General features: G+C 40.6%; 1 protein-coding gene across 2 annotated transcripts in view; it reads right to left on the bottom strand.

The window, feature by feature from the left end:
- The window catches only part of SLC9A7 (solute carrier family 9 member A7), a 125,555-nt gene that overhangs the window by 63,601 nt on the left and 46,632 nt on the right, over positions 1–15,322 (bottom strand). The window lies entirely within an intron of this gene.

The raw sequence follows: 15,322 nt of genomic DNA on the forward strand, positions 1-15,322 counted from the left end.
GAAGCTTACAAGAAGTGGAAGGTTGGACATATGACCCGGGAAGAGTATAAAAATATTGCTCGGGCATGTAGGAATGATATCAGGAGGGCCAAATCGCACCTGGAGCTGCAGCTAGCCAGAGATGTTAAGAGTAACAAGAAGGGTTTCTTCAGGTATGTTGGCAACAAGAAGAAAGCCAAGGAAAGTGTGGGCCCCTTACTAAATGAGGGAGGCAACCTAGTGACAGAGGATGTGGAAAAAGCTGATGTACTCAATGCTTTTTTTGCCTCTGTTTTCACTAACAAGGTCAGCTCCCAGACTGCTGCGCTGGGCATCACAAAATGGGGAAGAGATGGCCAGCCCTCTGTGGAGATAGAGGTGGTTAGAGACTATTTAGAAAAGCTGGACGTGCACAAGTCCATGGGGTCAGACGAGTTGCATCCAAGAGTGCTGAAGGAATTGGCGGCTGTGATTGCAGAGCCATTGGCCATTATCTTTGAAAACTCGTGGCGAACCGGGGAAGTCCCGGATGACTGGAAAAAGGCTAATGTAGTGCCAATCTTTAAAAAAGGGAAGAAGGAGGATCCTGGGAACTACAGGCCAGTCAGCCTCACCTCAGTCCCTGGAAAAATCATGGAGCAGGTCCTCAAAGAATCTATCCTGAAGCACTTGCATGAGAGGAAAGTGATCAGGAACAGCCAGCATGGATTCACCAAGGGAAGGTCATGCCTGACTAATCTAATCGCCTTTTATGATGAGATTACTGGTTCTGTGGATGAAGGGAAAGCAGTGGATGTATTGTTTCTTGACTTTAGAAAAGCTTTTGACACGGTCTCCCACAGTATTCTTGTCAGCAAGTTAAGGAAGTATGGGCTGGATGAATGCACTATAAGGTGGGTAGAAAGCTGGCTAGATTGTCGGGCTCAACGGGTAGTGATCAATGGCTCCATGTCTAGTTGGCAGCCGGTATCAATGGAGTGCCCCAAGGGTCGGTCCTGGGGCCGGTTTTGTTCAATATCTTCATCAATGATCTGGAGGATGGTGTGGATTGCACTCTCAGCAAATTTGCGGATGATACTAAACTGGGAGGAGTGGTAGATACGCTGGAGGGGAGGGATAGGATACAGAAGGACCTAGACAAATTGGAGGATTGGGCCAAAAGAAATCTGATGAGGTTCAATAAGGATAAGTGCAGGGTCCTGCACTTAGGACGGAAGAACCCAATGCACAGCTACAGACTAGGGACCGAATGGCTAGGCAGCAGTTCTGCAGAAAAGGACCTAGGGGTTACAGTGGACGAGAAGCTGGATATGAGTCAGCAGTGTGCCCTTGTTGCCAAGAAGGCCAATGGCATTTTGGGATGTATAAGTAGGGGCATAGCAAGCAGATCGAGGGATGTGATCGTTCCCCTCTATTCGACATTGGTGAGGCCTCATCTGGAGTACTGTGTCCAGTTTTGGGCCCCACACTACAAGGAGGATGTGGATAAATTGGAGAGAGTCCAGCGAAGGGCAACAAAAATGATTAGGGGACTGGAACACATGAGTTATGAGGAGAGGCTGAGGGAGCTGGGATTGTTTAGTCTGCAGAAGAGAAGAATGAGGGGGGATTTGATAGCTGCTTTCAGCTACCTGAAAGGGGGTTCCAAAGAGGATGGCTCTAGACTGTTCTCAATGGTAGCAGATGACAGAACGAGGAGTAATGGTCTCAAGTTGCAGTGGGGGAGGTTTAGATTGGATATTAGGAAAAACTTTTTCACTAAGAGGGTGGTGAAACACTGGAATGCGTTACCTAGGGAGGTGGTAGAATCTCCTTCCTTAGAGGTTTTTAAGGTCAGGCTTGACAAAGCCCTGGCTGGGATGATTTAACTGGGAATTGGTCCTGCTTTGAGCAGGGGGTTGGACTAGATGACCTTCTGGGGTCCCTTCCAACCCTGATATTCTATGATTCTATGCTGGTTTCAATTTAACTGAATAGCAAAATTTAAAAAGTGAAATTGAAACTGTTCCTATTTCTTTCTATGTACTCCTCTATCATGGGGAATTATCATTCAGAATTGTGCTGAAAGCCATATAATTGTAAAATACAGAAAATAAACCACTGTACATTGGCAACATCCCACAGAGATACTAATGCTAACAAATACCAGTTTTAAAATAGTTTGCAAGTTATTTAATTGAAACAAATATATCTATTTTGCCACAGTATTTCACTTATATAGTAACATGAAAGCATCACTGCTATAATTCTGCAACCAACATCAGAGAGAGAAAGAGGGAGACGTTCAGTGCATTGCAAATTTAGCAACCAATCATCCAGACAATATGCACCAGGAGCCAGCTGCATTTCAGCGAAGCCATTTGCTGCAAAGGATTTCCATTTCAGTTAAGAACAGGTCTCCATCTTTCACAAAGGTGAAAATAAACACAGTAAGATGGTGCATTGCTCATACAATACGTGAAAACTGCTCTAAAGCTTTAGAGGAAGACGAATTACTCAGCTAGCCCGCAGAAAACAAAAACTATTACTAGGGAAAGATATAGAATAGTACAAAGCAGGAATGAATGATTTGTACCCTCTCAAAATATAGTTTAAGGGAAGGCTCATGCAAGGAAGTTGGATAAGCACAGAATGGGATTGTGATTGTGCTCAGTCCTTATCCATTATTATGCTCCAAAAGAACGAGATTTTAATCCAGCACTGAGAATCCACAGGAATGACCTCAGTATGAACTGGAGTCAGCAAAACCAAGCTAAAAATATAAAGTCACCACTACTCTTGTCACAGGAAAATGAACAAATTGCCAAGCCTTTGGTCAAGGTGGTTATTTCTAATATCATTGTGTCTAGCCACTGTTCCGGGTGCTTTTGTCAGAAGTAGTAAGAAACTGAATGGCAACCTCAGGTCACCTTTGCTCACTGTGGGCCTGATCCTCCCGTCCCCACAGAAGCTTGTTTCCCCTAGACTGTAGCCAACTGAAGTAAATGAAAAACAACAGCCAAAGGAAGGATGAGATAACAGAGAAGCTTTTTATTTTTATGGCATCAATCTTTCCAAAGGTCAAAAAGAAAAGAACATTTCCTCTTAAACTCATAGCAGAAATGCCAGATTTCATTTAGGAACAGATAGCATACCAGATCACTGGAATAAGTCTCAAATGCCTGTACGAACAGCATTAGAGCAGTCAGCCTCACATCCCACTGTTTTTATAATCAACAGAAAGTGCTGGCAACTGAGAAACTGAAAGGCATTGATAGAGCTTGTTAATTGTATTTCCCAGGCTTCTTTTGCCTGGCATCCAGAAGAAGAGAAGAATTTATATTGAAAAATTGCCATCGTACAAGCAAAGCAAACTGTTTTTATTACCTAGCAGCAATTAACTGTTACTGAAAAATCCCAAAGAGTCTCAAAAATTCACGAGACTGATTTCTTATCAATACCAAACATTCAGGTAATTAAATTTCACATTTATATTGAACTTTTAATCCCCAATGATCCCAAAGCATTTTACAAACTACACAGAGGACACAAGAGAAATGTGGGGCAGATGGCTACAGTTAGTCAACATACAGCACCCTATACAACAGTTCAGGCAAGGGAAATTTGGCCAAGCTTAATGGTGCAAATTCTCATAGTTTGCACAGTTGTCTCTCCTCACACTTGTAGAAAACTCTGTTGATGGAATGTGTTGTTTTATTTCATTTTCTGAGAGGAAGATTTTTAACCTGGATAAATAATTGTTTTAGATCAAGATAGCTGAAATGAACTGCAGTCTCACTTATTGTTTACTAAAATTTAATAGACAATTTTATACAGGTAATGGAAGGAGAAAACCTCCAGCAAAGAAGAGGACTGTGGCTACAGCTAGACTAAGACTTCAACTTGGAAGATTGTTTGTATTTGATTTTTGTTGGAGATGTGGAGGTGAAGTTTCCCTCTTTTAGCTAGACCTGGAAACTACCATCATCTGCTTAATTCTTTACACATAAAAGTTGGAAATCCCCCTTGCTATTGTATTAGTCAGTCCTATTGTAGTGTTGTACATAATCTTATTATAGAATTGGATCCAATCTACTCTTTTTCTGTAATCAAAACTAAAGCAGTTCATTTAAAAGTTTTAGGTGAGATATATTTATAACTAATCTGCATCTTTTAAAAATTAAACATACTTTGTGTAATCATTATATAGATATAAATAAAAAATTCAAAGCAATAATCAAAGCAGCCATCTGGAAAGTACTCTAAAACATGTATGTATTTATTCTGTACTGATGTAACATCAGTGCTTAGCTGCAGCTGAATGGGGATTCACACAACATAGCCATGTCTGGACCCACCCTCCTCACTGAGCACAGAGTCTGGCGACAGTACGCAACATCAGAAACCAAGTTCTCCAAATGTCCACCCCTGCTTATAAAATTCTTCATTTCTTATCTCTGGGTTTCCATTACCTGAAGGGGTGGGTGGTCATCAGAAGCAACACAGCATTACAGAGGGAGAGTGCAGACAGACAGGGCACAGATTGAGGAGAGTGTCATAAGTACATGGAAACAGGCATAAATGGAGGAAGGGGCTTGCATAGGGCTTCTCCTATCATTTCACAATATCTATGGCTAGCCACATCAAAATTATTAGTTCAAGTGGTTAATCTACTGGGGGTATAACAGACCAGCTAAAAGAGAGGGGCGGGGGGGGGGAATCTGATCTTGTCTTGCAAACAGATATTTAGAAATAGTTTGGATCCAAGACACAGGTTTTGTAAATAAAAACTTACATTAAATACCTATATAATAATATACCTGCATCACTGCAAAAAAACAGACAACCGCACACAATGTGGACAAGGTTATAGCGTATCTTTGAAATGGTAGCCTTCAAAGCCCTCAGAGGCAACAAAGGAAGCTAGTAAGGAACATTTTATTTGAAATAGCGGGAAGCCAGGGAAATTCCATCCCTTTAATACAATTATACAAGAGATGGAAATTACTAGAGCCAGGCAGGAACCAGATTTTTTTTTTATAAGAAATTCTGCGATTTCAAACTTTGTTCAGTTCCGAAATGGAATGAAAAATATTTTTTCCAAGTTTCCCATTAAATGAAATTTTAAAAACCCCACAAAACCCATTTTAGATCAAAATGTTTTGCTTTAGTTTTGCCATATCAAAATGTTTTTTTGAGATATAAAATTTCAAAATGAAAAGTTGTTTTGAAACAAAAAAAAAATCCAGATGTTTCACTTTGGAAAATGTTGAAACAAAATGTTTCAACCACATCAAAGTGTGTCTCCTGTCCCCTCCCCCCACAAAAACAAATTTTTGTCAGAATCAACACATTTATGTGAAACATTTTGCTTACCAAAAAAATGGGCATTTTTGTCAGAAAATGTCTGGCCTGCTCTAAAAGGTACATGTGCTTTGCCGTATCAGTTCAGGAGGTAGATGGGCTTGTTACCAAAGCCCAGAACCGGGCTCTATTCTAGGCTCTGCCACACAGTTTTAATATGACCTTGGGAAAGTTATTTAACTCTTAATACATCTGTGAAGTAGATGTATTTTACCAGTCAGGAAAGTGAGGTGCAGAAAGGATGAATTCATTAACACTTATCCAGCATTTTGAGATCCTCTGGTGGAAAATGTAGAAGTATTTTATTTTCTGCTATGTATTCAACCTTCTACATGCCTTGGAGACCTTTGTGTTGCTTTCACATCTCCCTTCAGACATATGACAAATAAATCAACTCTGAAAAGATGTCACATGCCATTAAGTTTACTTGCTTGTGATAGGGCTGCATGCATACAAAATTTTACAAAAAGAAAAGGAGGACTTGTGGCACCTTAGAGACTAACCAATTTATTAGTCTCTAAGGTGCCACAAGTCCTCCTTTTCTTTTTGCGAATACAGACTAACACGGCTGTTACTCTGAAACCTACAAAATTTTAGTGATACTTAGTTTTAGGTAGACTGAGCACTTTGATTCACATCAGAAAGGCTGGATTTGCAAGTCCTGCACTGAAGTTTATACATCACAAGGAAATATAAATTCATCTTTTAGACAATCTCTCTGAATATAGGATTTATATAAGATATATATGATTTATATAATATATGAATATATGATTTAACTGGGAATTGGTCCTGCTTCAAGCAGGGGGTTGGACTAGATGACCTTCTGGGGTCCCTTCCAACCCTGATATTCTATGATTCTATATGGCTTAACCCAATTCCAGAAGAAGTGTGACAGAATCGCAGCTTCCAGACAAATGGAAAAAGAAGCCAGATTTAGCATTGCTTGATGGGCAAGCTGAGTAATCCTGGTTAACTTCAGCATTAATTGCTGGCCTGTTATCACTAAGCATAAATCCACTAGAGCTTTGATTCCATTACTCTGTTCGATAAAGCCTTAAGGATTCTAAAAATAAAAGAGAGTCTACATAGCAAATTGCAAAATATGTAGTGATTCTGTTTCCTCATTATGAGGACTCTTTGCTGGAAAGTTAATTAAGAACCAGAATCAATACAGAAAATACTTGTCTGGAGGTCTTTAGGAGGAGATTTTACCTCATAAAAAGAGCCAGGAGCCTCTAGGCTAAGGTCTCAGGTACAGTATTGTATTTTTGGCTATGTTTACACTGCACAATTCACTCAGGTGATTGGCACCCAGGTCACCCTAGCTTGGGGTGTGAGCAAAGCCCTGCCCACATTATCCTCATTCACCCATACACGTTTGTGGGCCGATCCTTTGTGCTCGGGAGAACTTGTCTGTCCTTCAAGGAGAGATGCGGGGGGTGGAAATTGAGGAAAGGCACTAGAGGACTATCAGCACTTGAGTAATTTAGCCTGCATTCTCACTGCAGAGTGAGTGGATTCCAGCCTGAGTTCAAGCTGAGCCCAGCTGAGTAAACTAGCCCAGGCTTAAAGCACCTCCATAGCTGGGTCAGAGGGTATTCTGTGTGGATGGTAAAACGGTTTGGGTTAAAACCAGGTAAGTGCCTGAGTTAACTGTGCAGTGTAGTGTAAACCTACCCTTAAAGTGCTCCTAATCTTAGGGGTCAAATAGGCACCATCGCAAGAGGAATATCTTCTCTAAAACTGCTGGAAAGAAACTAAAAAATTTCTTGTATTGAACTCAGGGGAAATGGTTTGACCCAAGATTCTGAAAAGACTAATTGGCATGTTTGCATTACCAGACACAGCAAACTGAGGTCTTGTCTACACAGTTAAGTCGACATAAGGCAGCTAAACTCAACCTAAATGTGGAGGTGTACACACTGCAATGTCCCTCCTGCCAATTTATCTCTGCTGCTACACCAACATATCAAAACCACCTCGATGTGAGGTGTAGAGCTTATGGCAACAAACTTAGAGCAATGCAGTATCAGTGTGGACACAGCATTGCTTAGGTCACCGTAAGTGGCCTCCAGGAAGTGTCCCATAATGCCCATCATGACCGCTCTGGTCTCCAGTTTGAACTCTGCTGCCCTGCAGCCAGGTATACAGGCATGCTTTCCTCCCGCTTTATAGTCCCAGGAATTTTTGAAATTCGTCTTCCTGTTTGCTCAGCGTGGAGAGCTCCCCGCTCTCCTGCAAACGGTGATTCCTATACATATACAGTGGCAATCGGTGCATTTGCATTATAAAATTAACATATACACAGCAATCATTACTACAACGTAAGAAAACAATGCCTGGCTAAATGCATTAGACAGACATTACTGGAGCTCATTGTCAAAATGCTCCTTCAGAGCCCCCCTGATTTGAATAGCCCCACCATCACCACCACCACCTCCCTCCAACAACCCTAGTATCTGGCTGTTCAAAAGCAGCAGCCAGCCAATCCACCTCAATGTTCCACCCCTGTGGAAACGTCCCCGCTTAGCTTCACAAATGTTATGCAGAGGAGAGCAGGTTGCTATGATCATGGAAATATTTTCCTCACTGAGGTCTAACCTGCCAAAAAAGGCAGTGCCAGCATCCCTTTAATCAGCCATTTGTCCTTATTGAATTTCATCCTGTTTACTTCAAGCCATTTCTACAGTTTGTCCAGATCATTTTGAATTTTAATCCTATCCTCCAAAGCACTTGCAACTCCTCCCATCTTGGTATCATCTGCAAACTTTATAAGTGTACTCTGTATGCCATTATCTAAATGACTGATGAAGATATTGAGGGGAACCGGGCCCAGAACTGATCCCTGCAGGACCCCACTCGTTATGCCCTTCCAGCATGACTATGAACCACTGATAATTACTCTCTGGGAACGGTTTTCCAACCGGTTTTGTGCCCACCTTATAGTAGCTCCATCTAGGTTCAATTTCCCAAGTTTGTTTATGAGAAGGTCATGCAAGACAGTATCAAAAGCTTTACTAAAGTCAAAATATACCATGTCTACTGCTTCCCCCCATCCACAAGACTTGTTACCCTATCAAAAAAGGCTATCAGGTTGGTTTGACATGATTTGTTTTTGATAAATCGATGCTGTTACTTATCACCTTATCTTCTAGATGTTTGCAAATTGATTGCTTAATTATTTGCTCCATTATCTTTCTGGGTACAGAAGTTATGCTGACTGGTCTGTAATTCCCTTGGTTGTCCTTTTTTCCCTTTTTATAGGTGGGCATGATATTTGCCCTTTTCTAGTCTTCTGGAAACTTTCCCAATCTTCCGTGACTTTTCAAAGATAATCGCTAATGGCTCAGATATCTCCTCAGTCAGCTCCTTGAGCATTCTAGGATGCTTTTCATCAGGCCCTGGTGACTTGAAGACATTTAATTTCTCCAAGGAATTTTTAACTTGTTCTTTCCCTATTTTAGCCTCTTCTGATCCTATCTCAATTCCACTGGCATTCACTACATTAGATGTCCAATCACCACCAACCTTCTTGGTGAAAACCAAAACAAAGAAGTCATTAAGCACCTCTGCCATTTCTGTTATTATTCCCGCCCCCCACCTTTGAGTAACGGACATGCCCTGTCCTTGGTCTTCCTCTTGCTTCTAATGTACTTGTAGAATGTTTTCTTGTTACCCCTTATGTCTCTAGCTAGTTTGATCTCCTTTTGTGCCTTGGCCTTTCTAATTTTGTTCCTACATACTTGTGTTATTTGTTTATATTCATCCTTTGTAATTTGACCTAGTTTCCATTTTTTGTAGGACTCTCATTTTTAGATCATTGAAGATCTCCTGGTTAAGCCAGGGTGGTCTCTTGCTATACTTCCTATCTTTCATATGCAGCGATAAAATGATAACTTATTATAAAAGAGTCAAACCTAATTTCTGAAGAAAAGTTTTAGAATTTACTAGGTGCAAGATGCTTTCCAGAGTTCCAGCATAGCAATGTTCAACTTAATTCTCTGATAGCTTTTACACTGGCTCCCACTAAGGCTACAATTTTTTCAGGGAGGTCACAGAATTCATGACTTCCAAAGATGTCTGTGACTTCAGCCCTGGCGGTTGGGAGCTGCAGTGTCCCACCACCTCTCACAATGGCAGGGAGCTGTGAGGTATGCCCGCCATCTGAGGCAGCGGGCCCCCAAGCTCCAAGACAGCATGGGCAGCGGGGGTACCCTGCAGCTCCCTGGCCATGGGGGCAGGGGGATCCCTGGCAGTTCCCCAGCTGTGGGCAGGAGGATCCCTGCAGCTCCCCGGCCCCACGGGGGACAGGGCGACCTTGGAGCTCTGAGCGCCCATAGTTGGCGGGGGCCCAGGAGCTCCCACCCACCCCGCAGCTGCCCCAGCCCCTTCCCATTTTATCATGGATATTTTTAGTGAAAGTCACGCACAGGTCACGGGCAGTAAAGAGAAATTCACGGAAGCCCTTAACCTGTCCATGACTTTTACTAAAAATATCCATGACAAAAATCTTAGCCTTACTCCTCACATACGGAAACATGCAATTGAAAATCAGAACAAAAAGGCACCTCAACATTCTATGTACATGACTCCAGTAGGAGACTGAGAAGTGCAACTGTGCTTTACCACCATTTTCTGAGAAAGAGGTCTTTGGCCTGGTACATATATTTGCAAAACAACAACAGAAATTAACGTGCACTTTGAACAGTCTGCACACGTCATTCAATCTAGATAATACTACACAGTAAACCTTTGATATACATGTAAAGTAAGTGCCAGAAAATATTAAAGAAAAGTTTGTTGTAATTGTAACATACTTTCCTCCCATTTCTTCATACACACTTTGAAAGGCATTCCCTACAGCCCACCATAAGCACTTAAATTACTCTTGCTCTCTTCATTAGACAAACAGGGCTGAGGCACAAGAGAGTTAAGACTTCAAAAACAAAGAGACAAAATAAGGAATAAAACTTTAAAATGGTAACTGGGATGATTCTGAACCATGAATCATATTAATGGTTGCAAAGGAATAGCTTTTAAAGAAATACCGGCAAGTCAGCAGGACTGGACAAGCTACACCAAAGAGCTTAACAAGAAATGAGGAAGAAAACTGCTGAAAAGGTAGTAATCATTTCCGATAAGTCTTCGGGAACAGATGAGGTGTGACGCAATTGAAGAAAGGCAAATACAGTACCAGTCTTTAAAACTTGAGACTCAGATTTATACCCAGCCGTACTGCAATAACCACATAACTGCATTTAAGAAACAACAAGAAGATCTGTATAAACACTTGAAGGAATCCGGTGTGCAGTAATTAGACTTCATGGGTTTATGGGTTCATAAAATATACCAGACAAGCCAGCTCAAATCTTAAATTTGGGGACATCCAGATGGTTATGCCACACCATCTCCTCCCCATCTCTTCTAGCCAATGCTGAATGAAAGAAAATAAGATCAAGCATACCAAAACTTTATTTTGTGTAGGATCTAAGAAGAATCTCTTCACCATTCAAATACTGACCCAGAGAATTTTTATTTTTTAAGACTTTACAGATTAGGCGGACTAAGGGAACGCAATGGACAAAAATTATCTGGATTTCAGCAGGACTTTTGAAGCAATTTTATAAAAAACTTGAAAAGTTAAAAAGATACCCCAAGAATATAAACAGCGTATGTTGTATAGTATTCGATAAAGGCAGTATAATATTTTCCATCTTATATTACATATGAACTATTGTTTACAGTAGATTAGTTACATACTACAATCTAGTTTAAAAGATGCTTGACAGACAAGCAGAAAGTAGTTAAAAAGAGTGCATTTTCATTTGGACCAATAGAAAAATTATGGGTGTAAGAGTGTGATAAAAACCCAGCAAAAATCAGCCCTGGAATTAGCACTTTTTATTTTAATAGTCAGCAATCTGGAGAACATTGTTCATTCCAGGGTGACTGACTACCTCAGTTATAAAGCGTCAGGAAAAAAACACCATTAAAAATACCAGAAAAAGATCAAAATTGCATACCCATTATGGCAAAAGTAGAGAGATGAGCAGATAAAGGATACTAGCCACCAAAGTATACTAATACCTATGGGGTAAAAATGATAGGCCGTGGTTATACAACTGGACTCTACTATTTAGAAAAAAAAGGTAAAGGAAAAAAAATTATATATACACACACATATGCGCTACAGTGACGTGGTTTTCAAACTGGGGTATGCATACCATAGGGATACACGAACTCTCGTCAGGGGGTACATGAAAAAAATCCTGTAATGGCGGACAGCGCATTTTATTTAGTACAGTGGTTTTCAAACTGTCGGGCATGGAGGAACACTCTGAGGTGTGAGCTGAGTCCCCCACTTGGAGTTACTATTTTTGCTTGCCCACCTCCACAACCCAGGCTTGCTGGACAGCCCGCTGAGGTGAGTCAGGGGTTGCAGGTGGGCTCCCTCCCTGAGCCTTGCTGCACAGGGCTGGCCTGAGCCACCCGGCATTGCCGCCTCCCCCGCAAATGTTCCTCCACACCCCCCTACGGGGGGCATACCCTATAATTTGAAAACCTCCAGAAGCTCTTGCTAAATGGAAGGCAGAAATCTGTGGGGGGAGGCGCAAGTGACCCTTATACACCTGTTGCGTGTCGCCTATCTCAGAGTGGGGAACTCAGTAGACTACATTATTTGGAAAGGGGTATACAGCCTAAAAAGTTTGAAAACCACTGCTATAGAGTATAGGAAGTTGAAGACTTACAATACAAAAGACAACTGCCATCCCGTACTGTGTACATGTGGTGTACTGGTACAAGCATGGAACTGAGAGTCAGGGCTCCTGAGTAACTACTGACTCACCAGAAGAACTTGGACAAACGACCTCACTTAAAAAGAGACACCATCAACTTACAGGGGGCAGAGAAAGTGGGAAAATCAGAATGTTTGGTCAGAAAACGTTATTTATTTTTGTTAAAAGTAACACCGAAGATTTCTGAATGTGAAACAGATTTGAGAAATACCTACTTTTTCCTGCTTGTATACTTTGTGTAGCAGTTTGTGTTTACTCAGTGGTTTCCCAGTATAGCAAATTCTCCCTGTTCATAAGAGTCCTCCACACAGGAAAAGGGTAAACAAAAACAGGAACAGGATTCTGAAGACCAAGTTTAGCAGGAAGATTCAGGGGCAAAGGTAGTACCTGAAACTACTTTTAACTGTCTGTCTTTCTGAAGTTTACTAACTTTGAAGTTGACAGTGTCACTTTAACCTCACATTGGTTTACCCATTTGAAGAAGAATGGTTGTCATGATTAATGAACATGAGTGGGAACTAAGGGATCTGGGTTCTCATTTCAGCTCTGCCACAGACTTGCTGTGTAATCTTAGGTGAATCTACCCCAGTTTCCCCACTGGTAAAACGGAGATAATACCTCACTTCACAGTGATGTTTTGAAGCTCAATTTATTATTGTAAAGCACTCAGATCCTGAGACAAAAGGTGGTATTGGACCAACTTGTTCTGCCTTTATTAGTTCTCATTAAAATTCATGGGAGTTTTTGTACGAGTGAGGAGTGCAGGATTTGGCTCAGTTATTCCCTCCCATCTAAGAGGAGGTAATAATGCTTTTACCCAACCTTAGTACAACCACACTTTGAATATTGTTCCTTGTAGGGCCCCTCAGGATCACACTCAAGACGGTCTAGCTTTTCAAAGACTAACACTAGACAGTAACAAAATCTGGAGAATGTGACAGAAGTTTATTTAGCACAGAGGGGGCAAAAAAGAGGAAGGTTCAATAGGGCAACCATATACAACAAATCTGGAGAGGGATTAATAAAATAGGACAGAGCCTTTTCTTCCAAGAGTGAACAAAATGGCCGAACTATAGAATAAATAATGTTACAGGTTGTGAACATTTGGTGCACCACAACCATGGAAATAGCTAAATACACCAAATTTATATAACCCTAGAGACAATTATATCGGGGGAGGGGAGAGGGGAAGAGTTTGGTACTGTACCTTTAAAATTTCTGGAGACTGCGGTCTGCACATACAGGTAGCCATTTTGTGTGGGACACACACACACACACACACACTTTAGTTTAAGAGAACAGGCAAAACCCAGAGAAACAAACAAGGTAATTCTTCCTAAAATTACCCAGTAGCTCTTTGTATATAGGAAAACATTACAGGCACCTGCATGGGACACAGTCAAAAAAACAGAAAGATCCCTGTGGGATTAGTGCAGAAAAGAACCTGCTGAACCTAACCAGTTTTGGAAAGTCTCACGTGGGCCATCCACTCCATTATTTATTATTGTGAGATATTTTACATTTAGAAGAAGTTCCTACTAGCAAGTTTTGACAGTTCATTGGCTCCAGTTGAGAGCATGTAAGCCACAGCTTGAAAAGTAATAAGCAAATTAATGTCAGAATCTGGTAACATTTTATCTTACAACTATGCTTTTCCTCCAGCCATTCCCATACACAAGAGAAGGTTCAAAAAATAAATATGCCATGTTTAAGATCTGAGTGAAAAGTAATAATCAACCAAGTGGAAGTAGTCAAAGCTGTAACTGCTTACAAAAAATGTTTGAAGACACTAACCTTTTACACAAACCTAGAGATTTACAACACAAAATCACTCTGATAAAAGTAAGCTGGTCTCCTTGCTCCCAATTACATACTGAACTCAGCAATTGTGAAGTTTTATCCCTTCAGTATGCAAGTCTCTTCCTTCGTTTGAATGTACTGAGAGGTCACTCCAGGGGGATGATTCAGTAGAATTCTGTGGCTTGAATTTCATCCCTTTTCTGCTAAATTTATCAGCTCTATTTGGCACATAATAGAAATAAAATATCAGATACAAATAATCATTCAGCATTTGTTCCACAAAAAGCTATTGCCATTCTTAAGTGCTTTACTAACTAGCTGGATTATGTGGCAGTGAGGGTGGATACAGAAATTGGGACACAGGTTTAGGTTTCCATGCTCCCAGCTGGAAGGTATTATCAGGAGCAGCATTGACTATTTCCTTGCTTTGGGTATTTATGTGCGACAATTAGTGTATTAGAAACACATGTGTTACAGTTCTTTAATTCAAGGAAACAGCAATACTTTTCCTTTCATTTGACTGGATCAATATTATAAATGTTATAAAATTGTGGTCTGCTTATGAAAAACAAACAAAGCTTTGTGTCATGAACAGTAATACTCTGCAGTTCCCTATTGCTCCTTTGACGAGAGAAGCTCAAAACCCTTGACAAAGAACTCGCTCCTTTTGTTCTTAATTTGAAAAATCAGTATATCATCTGTTACTACTTTTAGTTTACAAAACATAAAATTCATTAGTTCATTTAGGATTTCAGTTTAATACCCAACAAAAGATTTAAAAACAAAAATTAATGTTTTGCTTGCTACTCAAGTCAAGGGCAATATAAAAGGAAATCAAGGGGAATGTAAAGGAATACAACATAAGACCAATTACAATAGACCAATCGCACTAGCTGAAAATATCTTTCAAGTTTCAGACTTCATAATATATCAGGAGTTTTGTTATTAATTGCATTAGAGAAGTGTTTTAGGTTCCAACCGAGATCAGTGCCCCATTATGCAAGCTACTGCAAAGATTCATGTTCAGAAATAACCCCTGCCTTAAAGATTTTATGGTCTTTGGCCCAATTCTCCATTTTGATTCATGCGATCACAAAACAGAATTGGGATCCAAACAGACAAGTATTATCTCCATTTCACAGATGGGAAATGGAAGCACAGAGAGATTAAGTGACTTGCCCCAGGTAATCTAGGATGTCTGTGGAAGAGATCTGTGAATTGAGCCCAGATCTCCTAAATCCCAGTCTTGTACCTTAACCACAAGACCATCCTTGGAAACTTGGTTTTATAACAGAAAGCTCCAATCCTTCATTACTCATACAGTTCTAGAGATAATATATATTATACTTAATCATATCTAATCAGCTAATGTGTATGCTACTGAGTGAACATCACTAGCT

This window comes from Lepidochelys olivacea (genome assembly GCF_965140295.1).
Source record: "Lepidochelys olivacea isolate rLepOli2 genome assembly, chromosome: 1".
NCBI lineage: Eukaryota > Metazoa > Chordata > Testudines > Cheloniidae > Lepidochelys > Lepidochelys olivacea.